Raw genomic sequence first — 24,609 nt, forward strand, 5'->3', positions numbered from 1 at the left:
TTTTGGATCATCTTTACTATCATTACTCTGAATTCTTTTTCAGGTAGACTGCCTATTTCCTCTTCATTTGTTTGGTCTTGTGGGTTTTTACCTTGCTCCTTCATCTGCTGCATATTTCTCTGTCTTCTCATTTTGCTTAACTTAGTGTGTTTGGGGTCTCCTTTTCACGGCCTGCAGGTCCGTAGTTCCCATTGTTTTTGGTGTCTGCCCCCAGTGGCTAAGGTTGGTTCAGTGGGTTGTGTAGGCTTCCTGATGGAGGGGACTGGTGCCTGTGTTTTGGTGAATGAGGCTGATCTTGTCTTTGTGGTGGGCAGGACCGTGTCCGGTGGTGTGTCTTGGGGTGTCTGTGACCTTATTATGATTTTGCACAGCCTCTCAGCTAACGGGCGGGGTCGTGTTCCTGACTTGCTAGTTGTTTGGCATAGGGTGTCCAGCACTGTAGCTTGCTGGTCATTGAGTGTAGCTGGGTCCTAGCATTGAGATGTAGATCTCTGGGAGAGCTTTCTCCATTTGCTATCACGTGGAGCTGAGAGGTCTCTGGTGTACCAGTGTCCTGAACTCAGCTCTCCTACCTCAGAGGCTCCAGCCTGACAGCCAGCCGGAGCACCGAGACCCTGTCGGCCACATGGCTCAGAAGAAAGGCGAGAAAAGAAGAAAGAAAGAAAAAATAAAATAAAAAAGTTACTAAAATAAAAAAACTACTAAAAATAAAAAAAATTTTAAAGTTAAAAAAAAAGAAAGAAGCGAGCAACCAAAACAAAAAACAAATCCACCAATGATGAGAAGCACTAAAATGTATGCTTAAAAAAAGAATACAAGAGAAAAAAAACAAAATGGACTGACAGAACCCTAGGACAAATGTTAAAAACAAAGCTGTATAGACAAAATCACAAAAAGAAACAAACACATACACTCAGAAAAAGAGAAAAAGGAAAAAATTTGTGTGTATATGTATATGTATATATATATGTGTGTGTGTATATATATGTATATATATGTGTGTGTGTATATATATAAAACATATATATATAGGAAGAGAGCAACCAAATCAGTAAACAAATCTACCGATGATAATAAACTCTAAATACTAAACTAAGATAAACATAAAACCAGAAACAAATTTTAGATGCAGAAAGCAAAACCCAATTCTACAGTTTCTCCTAAAGTCCATGGCCTCAATTTTGGGATGATTCGTTATCTATTCAGGTATTCCAGAGAGGCAGGGTACATCAAGTTGATTGTGGAGATTTAATCCACTGTTCCTGAGGCTTTTGGGAAGTCTGAGGTCTTCTGCCAGCATTCAGTAGGTGTTCTGTAGGAGTTGTTCCATGTGTAGATGTATTTCTGATGTATCTGTGGGGAGTAAAGTGATCTGCACGTCTTACTCCTCGTCCATCTTGAAGGTCTTGTTTAACTTTTCATACATAAGTCATGGCTCTTATAATAGTCATTATGCCCCTTGAGGCAAGGATGATGTGCTACATTTCGATAATTCCTCTGTGCACTTAAGGTATAGTAGGAATTGCACTGAACTTGGAGCTAGCAGTGCTGGTCCTCATCCCACCACTTATTGTCCTTGAGACCCCAGTGTGCTCTACAGATCTGAGTTGTATTTGTTCTCTGGTCATGTAGATTGGCAAAGGAATGGGGAGAAGCATGTGCTTCAGGGAAGCAGAGGAGCCTCAGTCTTCCTCCAAACTCCACACTCCAGAGGCCCTCCTTTTCACATGCTGCCTCTCCCCTTCTGTACTTCCTCCCCTTTGAAGTCCCAAACCACTACCCCCAACATCCTTTGTCTTTAGCTGAAGATGGTATTTAAGGTGAGGGTTTTGGCCATTTTAATGAGTTACTCAGTTTTCCTACGTCTCTCCCATGTATACATGTTCTTAAACTTAAGTGGGATTTTCTACTGTTAATCTTTCTCATGTCAGTTTAGTTCTTAGACCAGCCAGAAAAACTTCAGAGTGTAGAGGAAATTTCTTTCTTCTCAACAAGGACATGAACCAAAATTTTCCTAATAGTTGAAGAACTAAGTATCAGTGGGGGAAATGGGAAAACATTGGAATCATCATCATTGATCTAATAGCCCCAAATCAACTCCTTTGTCCTGCTGTTCTTACAGTTCACTTGCTCCTCATCTCTGCTCCAGCCTCACACTCAGTCATGCCCAAGAAAGAGGATCAAACTGGGCCGTTGGTCACCATGCAGGGAAGAGTATCCTTGTTCGGTAGAGCTTTCCTTCTAGGTTTCCACAAGGGACATTTGCCAGTCTAGACTCTTGACTTAAACCCTATTCTCCAGTTTAGTCTGTGGTGGTCAGGGTTATTTAGTTCCTACTGAACAAATCATGGTGACTTATAGTTAAAGAACCTCCTCCTATAGTTGATCTGTTTGTTTATTTGTTAATTTGTTTTCTGCAGAGGTTCTTGAAGGTTTATCACACAGCCTTCCAAAGTTCATCTGCAAATGAGGAAATGTAGGCTCATGAATTTAAACGACTTATCCAAGGTCACAAAGCTTGTCAGTTGCATTACTCAAATTTGAATGGGTTTCATCCTTTTCCTAGTTCTGTGTTTACCATCATGTTTTATCCTTTCTTTGATTTTGCAGTGGTTGTTTACGGAAACATTTATATCCCTTTGTTTCTGATTCTTGATTCAGTAAAGACTGCAAACAGTCCTTCCCAATCATGAGTTTACAGGACACAGAAATGCTGACAAAGAGAAAATGGGAAAAGTACAAAATAATTGTGGATTGGAGGGTGTCTTAGGGAAATAAATTTATGGACTATTTGGAAAAAGTATCTGCTGGAGCCTATACGTGACTTATCTGCCTGGCAGTAAAAGGAAAGAGAGACATCCAGAAACACATCCAAAAGACAGTAGGAAAGGATAGTTATTGCAAAGGTGAAAGTTAGTAATGATATAGGCTCATGGTTCAGGGGACAAAAACTATAATACAGTTCTTCTTCTCCTATAATATCAGTATCATAGTTGGCTGGATAATCAAAAAGTTAGTAAAAATAAGGAAATCATAAAGCACGATGCATGTGTATCTTGAACATTTCATTTTAATGGAAGCTTACTAAAATATATTTATTGGTTAATAATTTTATTTGAACCCAAGTATTTCTCATTCAACTCAAATCTATTAAGAGGAGTGTTATGTTGCTTTTCTTCTAGAAATAGCATGCATAATCTATTATTTTGTTTTATTTAAAATGAAGGTCAAACTTGAAGACTCTTGAAACAAGTTGGATACAAACCTTTTCTAGATCTTACATTGTGGTTTCTTGGTCTTTTAAAATTATTTTACCTGTACTTGATTAGATTACATAATTCAATTGCTTTTTAAAAGCAATTTGTACTTATTCAGTTTTTCCAAAGCATTCCACCTAGTTTTCTTAGCACCATAACATAAATTATTCTCTTTCCATGTTCATATTTTATCCATTCATATAATATTTAATTGAAATGCATAATTATAACTAAAACTGGCATAAACCGGTTTGGGAACAGATACAACTGACTTTTGGGATGTATATAGCAAGTAGGGGGAGCAACAGTGCAAATGTGTAACAGAGAGAGAGGCCAAAATCTCAGCCTCTGTACACTGGTGCTGAAAAGAATCTTGGACATAGAGTTTTGGGTGATGTAGAAAAGCATAGCTTTATTGCTTTGCCAGGCAGAGGGGAACACAGCTGGCTCCTGCCCTTGAAAACTCCGTGTCCCAACCCGGGAAGATTTGATGAAGAGTTTTATAGCAATAGTTTAAGGGTGGGGTTACTGCTAAGATTAGGGTGTGTCCAGGGCCTTCACTCCTTTAATCTGGTCTCAGGTAATCATCTTGATGAGCTTCCCTGGTTCCTTTAGTTTGGCCTCAGTTGGTCTTCTCTGATACGGAGAGTACTGACATCCTCCATTTGTTGAGTTTTAATTCTATTAAAGGGCTTAAAGATATTTTTGTGTGCCCCTTGGGGTAGAACCAGGACCCTGCCCCAAGGCTGTACTATTGTTTCTTGGCTGCTCCTTCCTTGACTCTGCATCCCTTCCCTTCCCTGATTAGCAACTGTTCCGAATCTACCCTTTGGAACTCAGGGAAGTTCATGGAGGCTGAACAGAAGGATTCCCTGTGCCCAGGATCCCCTACAGGGTCCTGCTCAGTTTCAAGAGTAGCTTATAGCTATGAATGTTGAGATGCCAATGGCATTAGTCAATAATTTATAGAGAGGATAGAAAGCATCAGTTAATTTGCCAAAGCAATTGGTGATGGATGCTTAAAGGACTTTCTAATATAGTTGACTTTATATGTTTTCCACAGAATGAGAATCAGGAAGGCATGTTGCATTGATCCTCAATTCAGATCTTCAAGAAATGTTTGCTACATAAAAACCCGCTATTTAAAGTATATTCTGAATATTAGAGTATGGCACTTATGAGCCTTAAAACTGGAAGGGACCTAAAAAATCCCAATGATTTGCATCATTTGTTACCACCAATGAACAGTTTTATTTACCTCACAATACAGAACTCTTCCATTAAAAAAACAACAACAAAACAACTGTGAGGACCAACCTCCATTTCTTAAAGACTAATGTATTATTTTTCCTTTTACATTATTCAAAACATTCAGGATGACATCAATATATTTTAAAGTAGTAAACAACGATCTCTTTATTTTTCCCATGTCCTATGAAATACTGAAACATAGTTCATGGATCCTCCTCCACCTTACCAACTACATAGAACACTTTAAGTCAAAAAGTACTACGTTGAGAACCATTAACCTAGCCCAGTGCCCTCATTTCATAGTTGTGAAAATTGTAAGAAATTTGACTTTTTCCTTAATACAAAAATGAAAGCTAGACCCCAAAATTCACCTCTCCTTTAATCAAAAATCCAAAGATCCATTTCCTGCAATATTGACAATGAAGGAGGAATCCCCACACGTGGAGAATCATTCAGGTATCAGAAACCCAGTTGTTCAGCATTGTCTGAGTCCTGCCTGCGTCAGTTCTCAGTTCTTGTCGTCAAGAAATTAACGTGGTGGCCACTTGAGAATAATTCTCAACTCTCATGATTTGGCGTCCTAATTTCTGAATAAAAACCAATCTTGAGTTTCCAGGATTTAAGTACAATTTCTAGGTTTTAATAATAAAGACTCTGAAGGTTTGTTGGACTTCAAATGTCCTTAAAACTTTTTTGATGAGTTAAGTGTAAACGAATAAAAAACATATGCATTAACTTTCCCTTGGAATACATGTGGGTTTAAAAATTAAGGGGAAAAGGACTTGGCAAACTGGCTTTGAGACCTGCCAAAACCAAGACATTTAAAAAAAATAGCTCAAGACATTTGGAGAATCCTGAAGTCTGGTAAAGTTTGTCCCTCCTTTAAAGAACAAATGAGACTGAAAATAATTTTTGTAATGTTTAAGCATGGACATTCTTGCTAAAATAATGGACATTTATAAATAGCTTGCTATTTTTGATTTCACACACACACACACACACACACAAATACATACAGAGGTACACATACAAATATATTTTGGCTTGCCTAAGTTCAAACCTCAGTGAATATCAGCCTTACCTTGTTCCTCTTAACATTAACAGTATAAACAGACAGACAACAAAAACAACCCCACAAATACTCAAACACATATCACAGCATCATATTTGATATGGGGGGGCTATTCAATACTGACAAATCTTATTAAGTTACTATTTCTAATGATTTCCCATTACCGACCCCAAACACATGAACCCTTAGTTTCCATGCTTTCCTTTCCCCAGACAAATCTACTTTTCAAAGCTTTATTTCCCAATTCCTCCCTATGTATACTCATTCTCCAGCAATGTGACATTAATTTCCATCACATTACTTGCAAACACCTATCATTTCCACCTTCCCTTATTGTTCCTCTCTAAAATGTCACTCCATCTCCACCTACAAAAGTCTGAACCATTCAAAGTATACACTCAAATAATACTTCCTCATGACCTAGTTCATTATTTGTGTAGTCTTGGCAAATCTCACCAAACTAGGCCCCTTTAAAAAATTGTTCTAAGTCTGTATCTTGCTTACAATCTCAGTTCAAATCTCTTGGCATTACAGAGGTAAGGGGATAAAGGATAAATATTCCCAACCATTTCTCCAATCTTACTGGTTCCAACTGATTTGAGGAATGGACCTGAGGATCCAGGTACAGATCAAATACAGCATTAATTTCACCACTGCTGAATCTGGACTGATGAAAATCACATGGCTTGCTCTGCTTCTAAACCTGATTTTTTCAGAATCCAACGCTATGTGGCAAAACATATTATTAGAAGAAACTTGGAAATAAGTCGTCAAGATACTCATAATTCTAGGCACTATTTGGGCAATGCACAGGGTCAAATCAAATCTTTTCTGTCCAGTTCTGATGCAATAACCCCTCCCCTGGTAATGGATTACAATGGATGAGAGTGGAAATAGTGCCTGGCTGGGTTTTCTCCAGCACTTGTAGGGAGTGGAAAACACCCTTCCTTGACATAGAAAGATCAACAATTAAATAGTCTTTCCCCAACCAATACAGGGCTACCATACTGAGGTTCCTGTCTGCCTTCTAGCTCTGTCTTTTTTTGTTTCTCTTACAGATGCTCTGACCCAGCCTTAAGCTTGTGGGTCCTTGAATAAATCACATTTTCGCTTATAATATATTTATTTTTAACAAATACGTCCTTTGAAAATGTTGTTCTCTCTGTTTTGGAAAACTCCTCTTGTCTACCTGATACAACTATTCATACCTGGAAAACTCAGCTCAGAAATTCTCTTTTGTAAACATTCACTGAGCCTCCTGGCAGAGTTGATTCATTTTTCAGTGTATTCCCTCGGTAGCTTGACCATATCTTTGATAATACACAATGCACTGGCTTACAGTTTCTACCTACAGTTTTCCTCCAGATGACTGTGTACTTCCTATCATCTGGGTTTGCTATATATAATCAATACTTAATATAGTCAATCATAAATAATTTTTATTTAAATATGGGTGGGTCTACTTGATAGACTGGCTTCTCTCATCAGGTCTGCACTGAGGATTAAATGGGTCTGACCCAGCAGGGGAATCACTTTATGCAAATTGGCTTGTGGGGGTGAGGGGAGACTGACAAGGTAGGGGATGTAGCAGATACAGCATAGAGTTCCTTGCTTCAAGAAACTTATGTCTACGGAATTCCCTGGCGGTCCAGTGGTTAGGACTCGGTGCTTTCACTGCTGGGGCCCGGGTTCAATCCCTGGTTGGGGAACTAAGATCCCTCAAGCTGTGAGGCGTGGCCAAAAAAAAAAAAGAAACTTTTAGTCTAGTATGCCCATTAATTTTATCATGCAGAACTCATGGTAGATAATCAAAAAACCATAGTGCTTACCCTGCGCCTGAGTAAAATTTATTTTGGTAATAAAAGGCTTTTCAATCATTAATTGTTTTATCCACTGAATACCCAAAAATGTAAATATCAGTCAAAGTTACAGCTACCCCCTTTCCCGTTCTATCGCAGGCCTGCAGCCGTCTAGCTTTCTGCTATGGGAGGCCACGTGGTTAATTTGTTCTGTTTTTCTGTGCTGCTTTTTGTGAATCCAGGATTCTGATCCTTTGGGATTGGAAAGAGGCTAGGAGAGATAGAAAGAGCACCAGAGCTCTTACATGATTAATACTGGCATGAACTGGTGTCACAGCTTCTGAATCTTGTTGGTATTTACAGCTGGCTCTTTTATTGGGGGATTTGTACATTATTTGGAGATACCCCCTCTTATCACTTTGATCTCCTACTTGCAGCTTTCCTGATGATAATCATACACTCCGCCTAGCTGGTCACATCTTTTCCCTTTGGACTTGGTTTTTGTTAGACCACCTCCCTATCTTTCACAGGTAATGGAAATGAAGTCATAGTCATAGTGCTTTAATAGTTCTAGTACTTAAGTCAACTTGGGTTCAAATATACGTTCATCACTTTAGTGACCCTGGACATATTACTAGATCTTTCTAGGACTGAGTTTCTTCATCTGTAAAAATGGAGATCATTATAGTATTAGCAAAAGATTGGTTGTAAAGGTTCACATAATGCATGTCAAGCACACTGTAAGTGTTCAGAAGTGATCTATTATTATATATCATTTTTGTTTTTTAAAATTACTGTTTCTAAATGGAGTACTTGTTTTCTAGCTAAAAATAGAAAGCATTTAGATAAGGAACAGACTTTCTGCAAAAGTACAGACGACCAGCCTCGTGGTCTTAGACCATTTCGTTCACTTTTTAAAGCCTTGACCATGAAACAGGCTGTAGTTCGTCACCTCCTCATTCTTTTTGAGCCAGCAGCTCCCAGGATGTTCATTCTGTCGTGAAGGCAGAAGTGCAAGAGGCCTCGTCTAATCACAGGAATGCATCTGCCCACGTTATAACTGCTAACATTGCACTGGCCAAAGCCCCTTGGCCAAGCTCAATATCAGTGGAGTGGCCAAATGTTCTCTACCAGCTCTGGTGGGAAGTGCTACAAAGTCATATGGCAGGAAGCTCGAATGTATTCTTTCATCAAAGGGAGGGGGTGAGAATTGGGAGCAATAATACAATCTACCACATTGACACCACACTGACTATAGAGTGCTCAGTAAATAATCCCTCCTCTCTTTTGTATTATAGTAAGATATCCTGCTCTCTTCAAAGAATCATCTGAGGTCGAATACATCTTCTGCGTTGTTAGTGGCTAGCTAACCCTAAGCTAGGGCTGACCAGGTCAGGGATGCCCACGAAACCATGTCCTGGTGTGAGGTGTCTTGTATGAATATATATCGGTTGTGAGGTGATGGCAGAAGCCAGAAATCATGCTGAGAAGGTATGATTGAGTTAAATGTAAGTTAGTAAGTACAAAATTAAATCGTGGATCAAAGAGGCATAAACAGGAAGTAGTAATCAAGATGGGGAACCAAAAGATCCAAAAATAGAAGAGCTAGGAGTGAGGAGTGATTTGGGTCCAATAAGAAGTAGCCAGGAATGAGTATCTTGGGTATTTCAAATATCCAGAAGCCACCAATCTAGTGAAAATTGAGCATATTTATATACATAAAAGGACTTACTATTTACTGAGCACCTACTCCACCCCTAGCTCTGCGCTAGGCACTTTATATACATTTTGTCTTTCCCCATGAAATTGGATTCTTCTATAAATCTCAACCTTGTAAAAATGAAACAGATTTAACTATTATTTTTTCTCAATATTCAGGAGGCAATTATTTCAAAACATAACTCTGAATGATTAAACAAATTATTTGAATATTCACTTCCTGCTTTTTCCTACCTAATTCATATAAGTTCATTCACATGTGATCTATTATTATTTTAACAAATCCTGAGCACAGTTACATCATGTAAAGGGGAAGGAAGAAGCAAAATACAGCACTTACTCTGACCCATGCATAATTTCTCTTAGTTCTCCTCGTATTACAGCAAAGTATTGATAGAGGATCTCCGTTCCTCATGCCCCTTCACTGACAGGGAAGCTCCGGCTAAGAGAAGTTATGTAATGTCCCAAAGATCGGACTTTAAAGATTGTAAAATTTTCATTACACCAAAATATCAACTTCTGTGAGAAGGTAATATTCTACCTACTAAATGCATCAAGAGTTGTAGTCTATGTCAGCTGGACCCTCATATATAAAGAGAAGCCAAATATGGTTGGGTAGTCTAAACATTCCCTCTTCAGTTTATAAGCAAAACCCCAATGGCTCTCCATATCAGCTTCAGTTTCACAGAGAGGTAGAGGATTCTGCAATTATAAGCCAAAGATGTTTTTCCTACTCGTGCCCTCCAATATGCATCTTGGATTCTCTGCATCACTGACCAATAATTGCTGATAGTTAGCATTTATATAATCTCCCCTGTAATCTCAGATTTTTCCTTAGCAAGTAGACATTTCTTGAATGAGAAGTCATTACCCCCATTTATGCCTATTTTTGATACTTTCTGGCCAGTTTAAAGACTTTACTAGAATTCAGGAAATGAAGTGTTATTTTTAATTCCAACAATGAGTTTTAGAATTGTGTATCTGTTTATCTTCAATGAATTGTCTGAAGATTGAATTCATCCTGGGGGAGGGCGGGTATTTATTTATTTATCGGTAATCTAGTAGTTTAGTAAAGTGAAACACCTGGAATTTCTTCTGCTACTAAATGGCTCTCTGGAGAACAGTGACAGCTTCCCAGGAACTCATTTCCAAAGTGCTTAGATTTTAGAGGAATTGGGTTTATAATCAGTTCTTATCATTACTAAGAGATTTCTAGAAGATTCTTTTCCTCAACAGTGAATTCATTTTTTTTTCTCCTTAGAGGTACATTTTAATTTGAAGCTTCCAGCAGCAGTTCACTGTAAAGGAAAGGGTTTGCATGGCTTTGGGGCCAGACAGATCTGTGTAGAAGTTCCAGTTCTGTTATCTGGTATATTGGGATGGTAGACTTAAACTGTCTGAGCATTAATTTTCTAATCTGTAAAATGGGGATGAGAATACTGAACTCATAAGTTTGTTGTGGGGATTAAATTAGACAAGGCATGAATAACACTTTGCAATGTAACTAGAGGGGAGATGTTCAAGGTGGGAGAGTCGAGAGGTGATGACAGTCAAGGGATGTTGGAAATCTCCTGATGTAATTATGTATTTATTTCCTACCTTGATGGAATCCCTATATCAGAGGCTACTTTCAGTGTGAAATGAAGTGATCCATTGGTTTACATTTAGCTGATGTTCCTGTGTGTTATAGGGGCTGATTAGTTCTCTTCCGTCCCTCACTAGACTCCCTCCTTGAAGGTGCAAGAGGGATGGTTATGTGATTTTTGCTATAAATGCCAAAGGAATAACCTTAGTGTCTTACGATATATTGTTACTTCAGTCCTAGAACAGATTCAATAAATAATTTCATCAAGGGTTGAAATGTTACTAGGATTAGATACTTCTACCCTTAAATTGATTAATAGGGCTAAGTAATATGACAGCTGTAGTGGATACTGTAGTACACCAACCAGATTCCCTTTCAGGGCTGAGGCATTTATTCCCCCATCTGCCAGGTGTGTTCCTCACTGTTGGCTCGCAGGTGAGTCTCTCTGGGAATTGCCCTGGGAAGCTGCTTTACTTAAGTAAGTTAAGTTCACATTCAGTGGTGGGTGTGGCTACAAAGGTCTGGCTCCCTTTCCTCAATAGAAAAACATAACTGCACAAAGTGAATCCATTAACACTTGGTATTTATATCACTTTTGTTCACTTTCTTGTAAGGACCGCCCCCCTCCCCTTGCTTTAAGCATGAGAATATATTAATGACCCATAAAATCTTTGGAAAAAAATGTCAGTGAGCACAGACCAATCAGAGTTCAAGAGCCTGGGCTGAAAAGTTCACAAGTTGCCCAAATAGGAGGATTGATGGCACTTGGGAAGGCACCAAGGCAGCTATGTCAAGTACTTCACTTCAGTTACTTAATTCGGATATTTACATTCTCTATGTCAAGTGTAATTCTTCTCCATGCCATCTTTTAGGATTGTCCTTTCACACTTCTTCACCTGGATAACTGCTACTTATATTAGAAACTCCACTCATGAGTCACTTCTTCCAGGGAGTCTTCTCTGACTTTCAAAGACTATATTAATTTCTGCTCCTTTATGGTATTTATGAGATGTAGGCCTAATGCTTTTGATACATTTACTTTGTTTTATTATCATTTCAGTCCTACTAGAAGTGTGTTCTTACACTTAGAAACTTTTATCCTGTAAATGGAGCAGTTATATTTACAAATCGTATTTGCTCAGTCAATATTTGCTAAATTGAACTGAAACATAAAAAGGCCAGTTTTTACTATCATTTCCATCTTTAACTGGCTGAGATGAAAAAAGATCATTTATGGCTCTACCGAATAGCAAGGAGTTGAATATTTTTTTAAAATCTCTGGAATCCTGGGTTTCCATTCCAACAGTATACATTCAGCTATATGAGACCCAGATGGAAGGCTTTAGAGAGGAAGAGAGAAAAAGAATTTTTCCACTAGGAAATATAGAAGGAGATCATTCTGCCCAGTTGAGTGGCTATCACCTTCACAATTCTATAGCAAAACACAGCTATATGAGATCCTTCTGAAAATTGTTTTATGAAACAGTGAGCCAACATAAGTTCAAAGCTCTCTTTTTCCTTCCATATTATAAAAGAAGATCATTATTTTTTCTATTAAAATGTTTATTTACTCAATTCTTGAAGACATTTACACTTTTTCTGTCCTAAACATTCTCAGGTCACTTCGCACGTTATTCACGTCAATTACGCAGAATTTTAAAAATCTGGCCTTGGTTATACATCTCAGGCCTTTCATCACAAGTCCCTCTCTGTGAGAGTGGGCACTTTAAATAATCTTATTAGGGAAAAGAATAGATTGAGTGGTTTGAGTTATAATTTCCCAACAGATTTCTAGTTCAAATAAAACTGTCTTTGGTTTAAATGTGGTTCTTTTTGTGCTATGGCAGGAAATAAGAAGGGACACATTTTTAGAGCTAAATATGGTGGATAAAAACCCACAACATTTTGGAGAGACATACTAGTGCAACTGATTTATTCTTTAGATCAAGAGACTAAGCAGTGAAGTAATTAGCCCAAGGTCGTATACCTACTTAACCGCAGACACATAACCAGATCTTAGATGTTATTATTTTGCTTTAAAGAAGCAACTATAATTAACTAATAACTCTCTAAGTTTTTCCCAAGGTCAGAAAATCTTGATTCAAATTCTAGCTCTGCTGGGAGAGAGTATCATGGGAGCTCAGACTAATTCAGTTTCTCGTCTACAAACTGTGGTTTTCATACCCATTTTGAAGAGCATAGTAAGTGCTCAATAAAGATATGCTAAATCTGAAAGCTTATAGGCGTGGCTTTGATAAAATCACATTTTGAGATTTCAGATCTCAGGTATTCAGTGGCATCAAGAGAGATGTATAACATTTAAGTCACCAGATAAAGTTCTAGCCTTCTCCCCTCCTAGTCAACTGATGCAAGCCAGTGAGCCTCAAAAGTCCTTGGTTCTTGGTTGCAATAGGATCCAAATTTTCCTCATGAGGAAACAAATCCTGAGGTTCTCCCGGGTGCAAAGTCAATATATAGCTACATATATCCTGTCAAGCTGTGAAATCATTGGCTCGTCAGCGAGAATAACTCTGAACGATGGGAATGTTATTTGCAAGACGTTCCTTGACCCAGAATCAAGCTATTCCTTGTATCTGTCTCGGAGGTTTATAGAAATGCTACTTGCTTAAAGTAAATCCAGAAATCTGTGGATGATTTTTATTGATTAAGTGCAGGAGCTTGTGGCTTGGGGCAGATCGTGAAACACTGACTCCATCCTTGGATGCTTTGCACAATCCCACTGTTCTTGGGCCAGAAACGATTGCCTGATGGGTTGCTGGCTGCAGCAATGAGGGAAATCTACTCATTTAACTATTTCAGGCAGAAGGAACCTGCTTCTGTTTTTTGATATTGTGTTTGAGAATTCAAGGCCAATTGTGCTCTTCTGCTAGAGAAGCTGTCCACCATGTGAGTCTTCTAGGAGGGTTAAATTTCAGTTAAATGTCACAGGTCTCCAGTTTACTAAGACCTACATTAACTGATTTTATTTTCAGATGTAAGGTATATACACCAATGTGCACAACTTTTAAGAGTGCAACGTTGATGGTTTTACGTGTGTCTACACCTATGTAACTACTTAGCTCAAGCAAAAGATTTCCAGGACCCAAGGAGTCCCTTCCTCTCACGCCCCCTCCCAATCTCCCTGACACACACATCCAGGTAACGCCTTTTTGGCTTCTGTTAACATGGATTAATTTTGCCTGTTCCTAAAATGCATGTAAGTGGGATGCATGTAGAATGCACTCTGTGTCCTGCTTATTTTGCTCATTAATATGTTTGGGAAAGTAACTCATTTTATTATTGTGTACAGCAGTAGTTTATTCAGTTGTTGTGTAATACCATGTTGTTGTACAAATAACAATAGATTTATTAATTCTTTCACCTATCTGTTTGGATTGTTTCCATTTAGGGGATGTTATAAGAAAGCTGCTGTAAATGCTTTTGTTCATGTCCTTTGGTTGACCTACACGTTTGTATCTCTTGGGAATTGCTGAGTCATAGGGTAAAGCGTATACTTTAAGAGATGCTGATAAAGAAGTGTTTCAAAGTAGTTGTACCAATTTACACTCCTACCAGAAATATATGAGGGTTTTGGTTTTTCTACATCTTCAACCACACTTTGCATTATCAGTCTTTTAAATTATTCTGTCAACTCTAATTCCAGTTCTGTTTATGTTGTCAGGGGAAAGTTAACAATGTGTTCAACAGTACAGATTCTACACCCCGTTGCTTGAATTTAAATCCTAGGTTTTTACTTGCCACCTACGTGACTTTGAATTATTCAACCTCTTTGTGCTTCAGTTTCATCAACTACAAAATGAGGCTGATAGGTATGCTCACCCTACAGGGTGGTCGCAAGCACTAAATGAGTGAGTACTGTATAGCTCTTAGAACAGTGCATAGCACATACCATCAGTGTTAGGTTGTTTTGTAGTTTTTTTAAAGGAATACAGTCACATGTTTCAGCATTCAAAACATACTCAGTATTCATTAACTTTAAAAAATCAAAATAGTTATTGCCGGGCTATTATTTAGGTATAGTGGTCTCTCGATATCCACAGGGGATTGGTTCCAGGACCCCTGTGGAAACCAAAATTTAAAGATGCTTGAGCCCCTTATATAAAGTGTTGTAGTATTTGCATATAAACTATGCACATACTCCTACATACTTTAAATCACCTCTAGATTGTTTATAATACCTAATACAATGTAAATGCTATGTAAATAGTTCCCAGTGTGCGGCAAAATCAAGTTTTGCTTCTTGGAACTTTCTAGAATTTTTTTTCTGAACATTTTCCATCCATGGTTGGTTGAAACCAAGGATACAGAACCCCTCGGGGTAAGAAGGGCCCACTGAACTATGCTAAGTGTTGTACTGCAGGGTAGGAAGGTAGAGGCAGGATGGAGACGTGGTGAGATAAAGCTGCAGAGGGTAGCAGGAGCCAGTCTCAAGGAGCCTTTTGAGGTTAAGGAGTCTAGACATCACTGAGAAGGTAATTGGGACACATGAATTTAGGCCAAGGAGTGTCATTATCATACTTGCATGATGGGATAGAGATGGGATGAGGGGAGGAGCAGGATATTAGCTACCTGTTTTAGATAGAGCCTGGCCATAGATACCAGACACTATGCTAAGTAGTATGTTTGTTTCTCGTGTATGGGGTGAACCCCTGATAGAATCTCATCACCACCTTCATTTTACATTATGAGTAGATTGAGGCTTAGGGAGATAAGTATTGGTAACTTCCTCCAAGGTCACAGAGCTAATAACTGGTCAGTATGTCAGACCCCTGAGTCCTGGTGGTATCCAGGACTGAGTCATGACTATGTTTGTACCATCAAGTTATTTGTGCTACAAAACAGATCTCTAATCCCCTTAGCAACACTCTAAAAATGAATGATCCTCATGTCACAGGTGAGAAAACTGAGGCTCTGATAGTAAGTATTATCTTCAGGGTCATACACTAGAAATCGGCAGAGCCACCGTGCAAACTTGTGTCTGCTATGTCTTTGCTCCTGGATCCCGCTCTTTGTTGTGAGAGCTCATAGCAAACACATCTAAGAAATGTTCCTACTTTAGTGTGTAGCAGAAGTCAGCAAACTTTTTTCTATAAAGGGACAGATAATGAATATTTTAAGTTTCTCAGCCCTTCTGATCTTTGTGCAGCTACTCAACTCTACCACTGTAGCTTGAAATCTGTACAGGAAGTGTCATGGTTATGTTTCAATAAAACTTTATTTACAAAAACAAGCAGTGGGCCATACTTACTAACTCCTAGTAAGAAACATCTAAAGAGCAAAATCACCCTTCCTTGACCAGTTATGACTTTGGTAAAAAAATTAACTTAATTATGCCATCAATTATTTAGAATAACCTATTTAACCATCCTATTGTACTTGGAATATTTAGGGGTTTATCTTCTTTTTGTTTTTTGTCTCGATTTTTGCTAAATAGATAATGCTGCTCCAGAGCCTTTGCTTTCGTAAGTTTTTCTCCTTCAAAATTATGTTCTTGGGTTAAATTTCCAGTAGTGGAATTACTGTTTAAAGGGTATGAACATTTTTATAGGTATCTATGAAATTATATTTTCATTTGAAGCGTGTTAAATGAACACCCTCCACACTCCTTTCATTCTTCCCACACAGCCCTACATTTCGGTAATTATTATTATTCATCCTCAAAAATCCCCCTTCCAATGTTTTGAGTGTAGAACCAAAACTGATTGAAATATTAATTTCAATAAGCAAAATGCTGCCCGACGAACGGTTGGAAGAAATATGGTAAAGTAGAAAATGCTTGGGGACAAGTGGCTAAAATTTGTCATGAGTACTACAGATTTCTCTGCTTGCCTTCCTCAATGTTAAACATGTGGAACATTCTGTTTCCTAGGATTTATCTGATTCTCCTTGAAAGTGTTGAAACAAACTGATATCCGTAGTCAAGTCTGCTATTGTCTGAAGAATTGTGTAGCCTGCCTTTGGGTGAACAAATTTAAACCCCCTCCAAAAGCAATTTCAGTGTTTCTTTGAGTTTCTTGACTGTTTAGGGTAGGGAGTGAGGTGGAAGAAAATATTTTTTCCAATAAACAGATATTTCATAACAAGTCTCAAGTAGTGACAAAAAATAAATGTCATATACTGTCAAAGAAAAGTATATCCAAATGATTGATGGTGCCCTTGTCCTTTTAATCTTACAACTACCTTCCAAACCTATGCCTTTTTCCTCACCCTCACTCCCTTCAGTAAGGCTATCCTCTCATGAGGATACTATTACAATACCTTCTTCTATGTTCTCTTTGCTTTTAGGTGTACCAAATCTAATTATTCCCCCCAAATCCAACCAAACTTGTCTTGCTAAAATCCCCTCCTTGTGACGGTGCTCCCCTGCCTGAGAGCTCTGCTGGCCCCTCAGTGCCTATAAGACAGAGTTCCCACAATCCAGTTCCTACCCACATTTTCTTTCATATCTCTCACCCCTTCTTTTCAGTCAACCCCCTCAAAGCTTCACGCAAATGCTTACCTTTTCTTTGACAAATTATGGCCTTTCACAAACAAACATGTGTATAAAGGGCATCACTCCAAAATAGCTTGCCCAGGAGCTCATAAAGAGTTCTGGGTGACTTGGTGTTATAAACACAAGCTCCCAGACAAACTCCAGATCACTTGAATCAGAATCTCAAGGTTAAGAATTAAGATTTTATTTTGTGCAAGTTCTCCAAAGAGTTCACTTACTTGTTTGGTTTGGGAATCACTGCATAGGCTGACCCATGTTTTGGAATGCCATGTTCTCACTCCTGGCAAATTTCAGCTCATTCTTGAAGATCCCATTTAAATTTAACTCCTTTGGGAGTCTTCCCAAAGACATCTCTACTATCCCAAACACAAAATCAATACTGTCACACTCTTTCCTCTCACAGGACTTTATCTTCACTCCTTTTTTATTCTATTTGTTGCACTTTGCTGTTTGAGTCTTGCCCTTTTTTTCTCCATGAGAAAATGCCCTCTGTGTCAATAGCGACAAGCGTTCAAGAAGAATGACATACAGAAGGTGGGATGAATTGCGTTGGGGAGTTAAACCATCTCTGATCTAGACATTATGGAGAACTCCTGGGAGGCTTAAGGGTAAGGAAGCCCCCACCCTTAAGGAACTTGTAAGTTCCTCAGAAAAGCTATTCTCCATTTGTCCTTCTGGGATGCCCTACTGGCCCTATGGCTACTCAGTCCTGGCACCGGTGAACACACACGGTTTCTCGGCTGACTCTCCCTGGGAAGCATGTTTTCCATGGGCAGGGTCTACAGCTTCTTCATCTCTGTATTCACATCACATACAGTGTTTGATTCTCCTGAATTTTTGTGTGGTTCATAATTTCTGGAATCTAAGACGTTGACATCAGTGTGACATAGTACTTAAGAGCCTGAGCTTTGGGGTTAGAGCCTTGCGTTCAAATCCCAGCCACTGGGCACAGTGTGATCTTGAACTGATTACTTAACCTGCTGTGCCTCAGTTTCCTCTTCAGCAAAATTGGAATAATAATAATAATACTTATCAAGTTTTCATCAGGATTAAATAGGTATTGGCATACCACTTATCACTTAGTAAACAATGAGAAAATGTTGACTCTTATTATTAACACTATGGTTAGTATTTTTTCCATGGGTTCCCCAAGTCTTCTTTGCGGTCAGTCACTCAACTTCTGAATACTGAGGTGTTGCCTGGAATTCCAGTGCCCACACGCTGCTGCTATAACCACCCACAGGCACCTGTCATATTATGAAACATTAGGACCCCAGCAAGGTCCCAACACCATCCCTCCCCTTGCCTTTCTGCTCCATACAGCCTGAGAGTGCCAGTAAGAGTACCATTAAGTCTTGCTGAGTTAGCATGAAAGTGCACTGTGTACAGTACTGTGCAAACATAAGATACTGCTATCATTTTACTCCTTGGCTGGGCTTTAAATTCTTTGTTGGCAGAGACCATTCTGTCACACACACTCAACCTATTCTTCTTGACTTTAGGAACCTCACAAACAATGAACAGTAAAGTGTATTTAAGAAGAACTGAGCATGAATTCTCCTGCCCTGAACTTCAGACTTTTCTGGAATAGCATAGGTAACGCTGAGAAAATAAGAACTTGTGATGAAGGCTTAAGTGGTGCCCTTCAGTTTACTGAGGAAGCCTTACTCTATATCTGTTCAGTGACCTGAAGCTGCTTCTAAGTTAGCTGTGTTCTTCAGAACACGCATAACATGCCTTTCTGTCCAATTTTAAGATTTGTACCTTTTTCTCACTGTGGTTCAAAAGTGATTTAAAATTTATGGGAGGCAAATCTTTGAACCTAGCCATGAAAAAAAAAAAAAAGTTCTACCTAAAACAGATGGGAATAAAATACCAAATTAAAAAAAAAAAGAAAAACTAAGATCAGGATGCAAAATTCTTAATCAGTGCTAGAGAGAGCCTCTGCTGTAAAATCAAAAAAATAAATAAATGACCCATAGGGCTTCAAATGAATGGCCTACCTCTGTGAACGTACAGAGGAGATGAATGATTTTTCGTATGGTAATTGCTTCATTGCTTCCAGTTTGTTTTATTTTTGCACTTGTCTTACTCTGTGTCTTGGTCAGTCGAGGCTGCTATAACAAATTATAGACTGGGGGCTTAAACAACAGAAATTTTTATGTTTCTCACACTTCTGGAGGCTGGAAGTCCAAGTTCAGGGAGCCAGTGAATACTTGTGTGAAAGTGTGAAATTACTTATCCTATTCATGACTTTGTAACCTTATATATAAAATAAGAATGATAATAGAACCAATCTTATGGGGTAGTTGTAAAGCTTAAATGAATGTGTGCATGTGAAATATTTAGAAAATTGCTTGGCACTCAATGCCATTTAAGTGTCAGCTGTAATGGTAATGTTACTATTAATATCTTCTAGAGTTGTTGTAAGGTTGAGAGCCGATATTGTATGAAAAAAATGGTGCTTGGAGGATTTTTAAACTTAGTTGATATGATACCTTTCTGATTCTCATCGCTCTACTCTTCTCTGTGGCTAACACTTCTCTGGAGGATTTAAAAAGCAATGGAGGTGTCAGATGAGTGCATTAGCATTTTCTAGCATTGCTAATTACCAGGTACATTCATCTCCCGCACCACAATACATGCTTGCACAGAGCCGAATGTATGTATTATTCCCTATATGTCAGGTATTTGCAATCTCTACTTCGCTTAGTCTTTAGCACAACTTAGTGAAAGAGGCATTGGCCTCACCTCTTTAGATATGAGAAAACTGAGTCTCAGAGGGGTGAAAGACCTTGCCCAAATACAATCAACTTTATACAGAAGAATTGGAAATTCACCCCAGGTTTTCTGAGTGAACTTCAGAGCCCGTGCTCCCTCTGGCACATCGTGCCATAAGCAAGACTCTTGTGATTCCAGCTGTCTAGGTGTTTCTATGTATAAACTGAAGGTGTCAGTGATCTAGAAATAGGCCATCCATCAATGGGTGCCATCTGTAGGGCTGTGTCCTGAGCAATGCTCAGTTCCACTTGAGAAATTGCATTCCTACAGACTCATTAACTCCTCCCTTCCAGTCCTCTTTCCATTTCTAGAAGTGCTTCCGTAGAGCTCCATCTAGTGCTACTGGGCAGGGCGAGTCAGCATGGGTGGAGGATTAAAGACAGCGGTCGCTCAGGCTTCTCTTGGTAGATTCTTCCTCAGCACGCCTTCCAGGTGGTCCTCAAAGCCAGCTAGCAGTGTTGGATGCCGGGGGCAGCCAGGAAGGAGGATGAGTGTCACTCTACTTCTCCTGATGAATCTATATATTCCTACCCACACCTAAAAGAAACCATCTCTTTTAAATTCACAAAGTGTACATCTTATTACCTAAATGGGCTTTCTTTCCCACCATTTATGTATGTGTGTGTGTGTGTGTGTGTGTGTGTGTGTGTGTGTGTGTGTGTGTATATATAATTTTTGTTTTTTTATTTCTCTGCCTTTGCCCATGCTGCTCCCTTATCTTGTAATACCCTTCATACCTTTAAGCCTGACTAATATTCTTTGAGATTTCCTCAATCTGAAGACTATGGTAAGTGACTCTACTCTGTGCTCCTGGGGTCTACCCTATTTCAAGAAGTACTATGTAGCTACAGTGATCAAGACAGTGTAGTATTGGAGAAATAACAGAAAAACAATTGAATGGAATAGAAAAGAGACCCTAGAAATAGACCCACACAAATATATTCACCTAACCTTTTGCAAGGGGAAAAAGGAAATTCAATGGAGAAAGAAAATTCTTTTCAACAAATGGTACTGAAACAACTGAGTATCCACATCCACACACAGAAAATGAACCTAGATACAGATCTTATACTCTTCGCAAAAATGATCTCAAAATGGATCACAGACCTCAATGTAAAACACAAAACTATAAAACTTCTAGAAGACAACATAGGAGAAAATCTAGATGACTTTTGACAATGACCTTTTACATGCAACACCAAAAGCATAATCTATGAAAGAAAAAACCAGTAAATTGGATTACATTAAAATTAAAAACATCTGCTCTGTAAAAGACACTATTAGGAGAATGAAAATACAGACCACAGGCTGGGAGAAAATACTTGCAAAACACAAATCTCACAAACGTCTTCTATAAAAAATATACAAAGAAATCCTAAAACTCAACATCAGGAAAACAAAAATTCTAATTGAAAAATGGACCCAAAACGTTAACAGACATCTTACCAAAGAAAATGTACAGATGGCAAGTAAATATATGAAAAGATGCTCTACATCATATGTTATAGATGTTTATAGCAGTTGTATTCATGATTGCCCAAACCTGGAAACAACCAAGATGTCTTTCAGTAGGGGAATGGATAAACTGTGGTACATCTAGACAATGGAATATTATTCAGTTAAAAAGAGCTATCATATCATAAAAAGACACAGAGGAAACTTAAATGCATATTGCTAAGTAAAAGAAGCCTGTTCAGAAAAAAAACACAAAAAAACACCTCATAGTATATGATTACAAGTATATGACTTTCTGGAAAAAGAACGGGAAGAGATTGTGGTTTCTCTGTTGCAGGCTGACACCAGACTTGTGCTCATCCACTCTTGATTTTTGTGCTTACATAAGTAAAACAGGGACTCCAGGAAGGCTCACGTCAAGGAGTACTTCCCACAATTTCTGCTGGCAGTGTCCTTGTCCCGGCAGTGAGCCACAGCCACCCCCTGCCTCTGCAGAAGACCCACCAACACTAGCAGGAACTCAGTCATGCAGCTTGAAGAATGACCTTAAGGGTGGTACTTACACTCAACCTTCAGTGATTTCAGAGACTTGGAGAAAGGGGAATAGAACCAATATTTGAACCATGATGTCATGAGATTATGTACAGCACAGGCACATACGTGGCTGGGAAGTGTCTATGGGTTGATTCCTTTGTGAATTATATGGAGCGGACATGGCTGAAACCCACAGTGACCCAGACAAGGACAGAAGCTTGTGCTGAGAGAGTGGCTGCTGCCCCTATGTGAGCTCGTAGAATTGTGGAACTGAAGAGCCAGTGTGGATCTTGGATATCACCTTTTCCAAGCCTCATATATCCCATCCAAACTCTGAAGGAAAGAAGAGGCAGATCACCATATAATCTATTCAGTTTCAATTTCAAAGGATGCTGCTGTTGATAAAGGATACCTGAAGGACATTGCATGATACTTTCCAATTTGTGTGACAAGATCCAACTTCCAATTCTCCCTTGTCTGTGACTTCTGATATCATTACTTGAGTACAAAATATATTTAAGGGACAAAGTTAAAATAGACATTGTAATAAGAAGTATATCTTTCAGGGGACCTCTGAGGTGCCACGAGCAGCTGGAGCAGAGCTGGGCTGCTGCTGGAGCTCCATGATTCACTTCCTGGGTGACAAGGGGCTGCTGGGCAGGGGCCAAGGCAGGTAGTAGCCCTCAGAGACGGCAGCGCAGAGGTGCTTCTACCAGCCGTGTGACTGACGGGGTCTTGGTGCTCGGCCAGGTATCAGGACGGAGCCTCTGAGGTGGGAGAGCCGAGTTCAGGACATTGGTCCACCAGAGACCTCCCGGCTCCACATAATCTCAAACGGTGAAAGCCCAGAGATCGCCAACTCAATGCCAAGACCCAGCACCACTCAACAACCAGCAAGCTCCAGTGCTGGACACCCTATGCCAAACAACTAGCAAGACAGGAACACAACCCCACCCATTAGCTGAGAGGCTGTGCAAAATCATAATAAGGTCACAGACACCCCAAGACACACCACCGGACACGGTCCTGCCCACCACAAAGACAAGATCCAGCCTCATTCACCAAAACACAGGCACCAGTCCCCTCCATCAGGAAGCCTACACAACCCACTGAACCAACCTTAGCCACTGGGGGCAGACACCAAAAACAACGGGAACTACGGACCTGCAGCCTGTGAAAAGGAGACCCCAAACACAGAAGGTTAAGCAAAATGAGAAGACGGAGAAATACGCAGCAAGTCGACTAAGGAGCAAGGTAAAAACCCACAAGACCAAACAAATGAAGAGGAAATAGGCAGTCTACCTGAAAAAGAATTCAGAGTAATGATAGTAAAGATGATCCAAAATCTTGGAAATAGAATGGAGAAAATACAAGAAATGTTTAACAAGGAACTAGAAGAACTAAAGAGCAAACAAACAATGATGAACAACACAATAAATGAAGTTAAAAATTCTCTAGAAGGAATCAACAGCAGAATAACTGAGCAGAAGAACAGATAAGTGACCCGGAAGGTAAAATAGTGGAAATAATTACTGCAAAGCAGAATAAAGAAAAAAGAGTGAAAAAAATTGAGGACAGTCTCAGAGACCTCTGGGACAACATTAAATGCACCAACATTCGAATTATAGGGGTCCCAGAAGAAGAAGAGAAAAAGAAAGGGACTGAGAAAACATTTGAAGAGATTATAGTTGAAAACCTCCCTAATATGGGAAAGGAAGTAGGCAATCAAGTCCAGGAAGCGCAGAGAGAACCATACAGGATAAATCCAAGGAGAAACACGCCAAGACACATACTAATCAAACTATCAAAAATTAAATACAAAGAAAAAATATTAAAAGCAGCAAGGGAAAAGCAACAATTAACATAAAAGGGAATCCCCATAAGGTTAACAACTGACCTTTCAGCAGAAACTCTGCAAGCCAGAAGGGTGTGGCAGGACATATTTAAAGTGATGAAAGGGAAAAGCCTACAACCAAGATTACTCTACCCAGCAAGGATCTCATTCAGATTCGAGGGAGAAATAACCTTTACAGATAAGCAGAAGCTAAGAGAATTCAGCACCTCAAACCAGCTTTACAACAAATGCTATAGGAACTTCTCTAGGCAGAAAATACAAGAGGAGAAAAAGACCTACAATAAAAAACCCAAAACAATTAAGAAAATGGTAATAGGAACATACATATTCATAATTACCTTAAATGGAATTCAGTGCTTCCACCAAAAGACATAGACTGGCTGAATGGATACAAAACAAGACCCATATATAGGCTGTCTACAAGAGTCCCACTTCAGACATAGGGACACATACAGACTGAAAGTGAGGGGATGGAAAAAGGTATTCCATGCAATTGGAAATCAGAAGAAAGCTGGAGTAGCAATTCTCATATCAGACAAAATAGACTTTAAAATAAAGACTATTACAAGAGACAAAGAAAGACACTACATAATGATCAAGGGGTCAATCCAAGAAGAAGATAGAACAATTGTAAATATTTATGCACCCAACAGAGAAGCACCTCAGTACATAAGGCAAATACTAACAGCCATAAAAGGGGAAATCGACAGTAACACAATAATAGTAGGGGACTTTAACACCCCCCTTTCACCAATGGACAGATGATCCAGACAGAAAATTAATAAGG

The sequence above is a fragment of the Phocoena sinus genome, chromosome 17, assembly GCF_008692025.1.
Source record: "Phocoena sinus isolate mPhoSin1 chromosome 17, mPhoSin1.pri, whole genome shotgun sequence".
NCBI classification, from domain to species: domain Eukaryota; kingdom Metazoa; phylum Chordata; class Mammalia; order Artiodactyla; family Phocoenidae; genus Phocoena; species Phocoena sinus.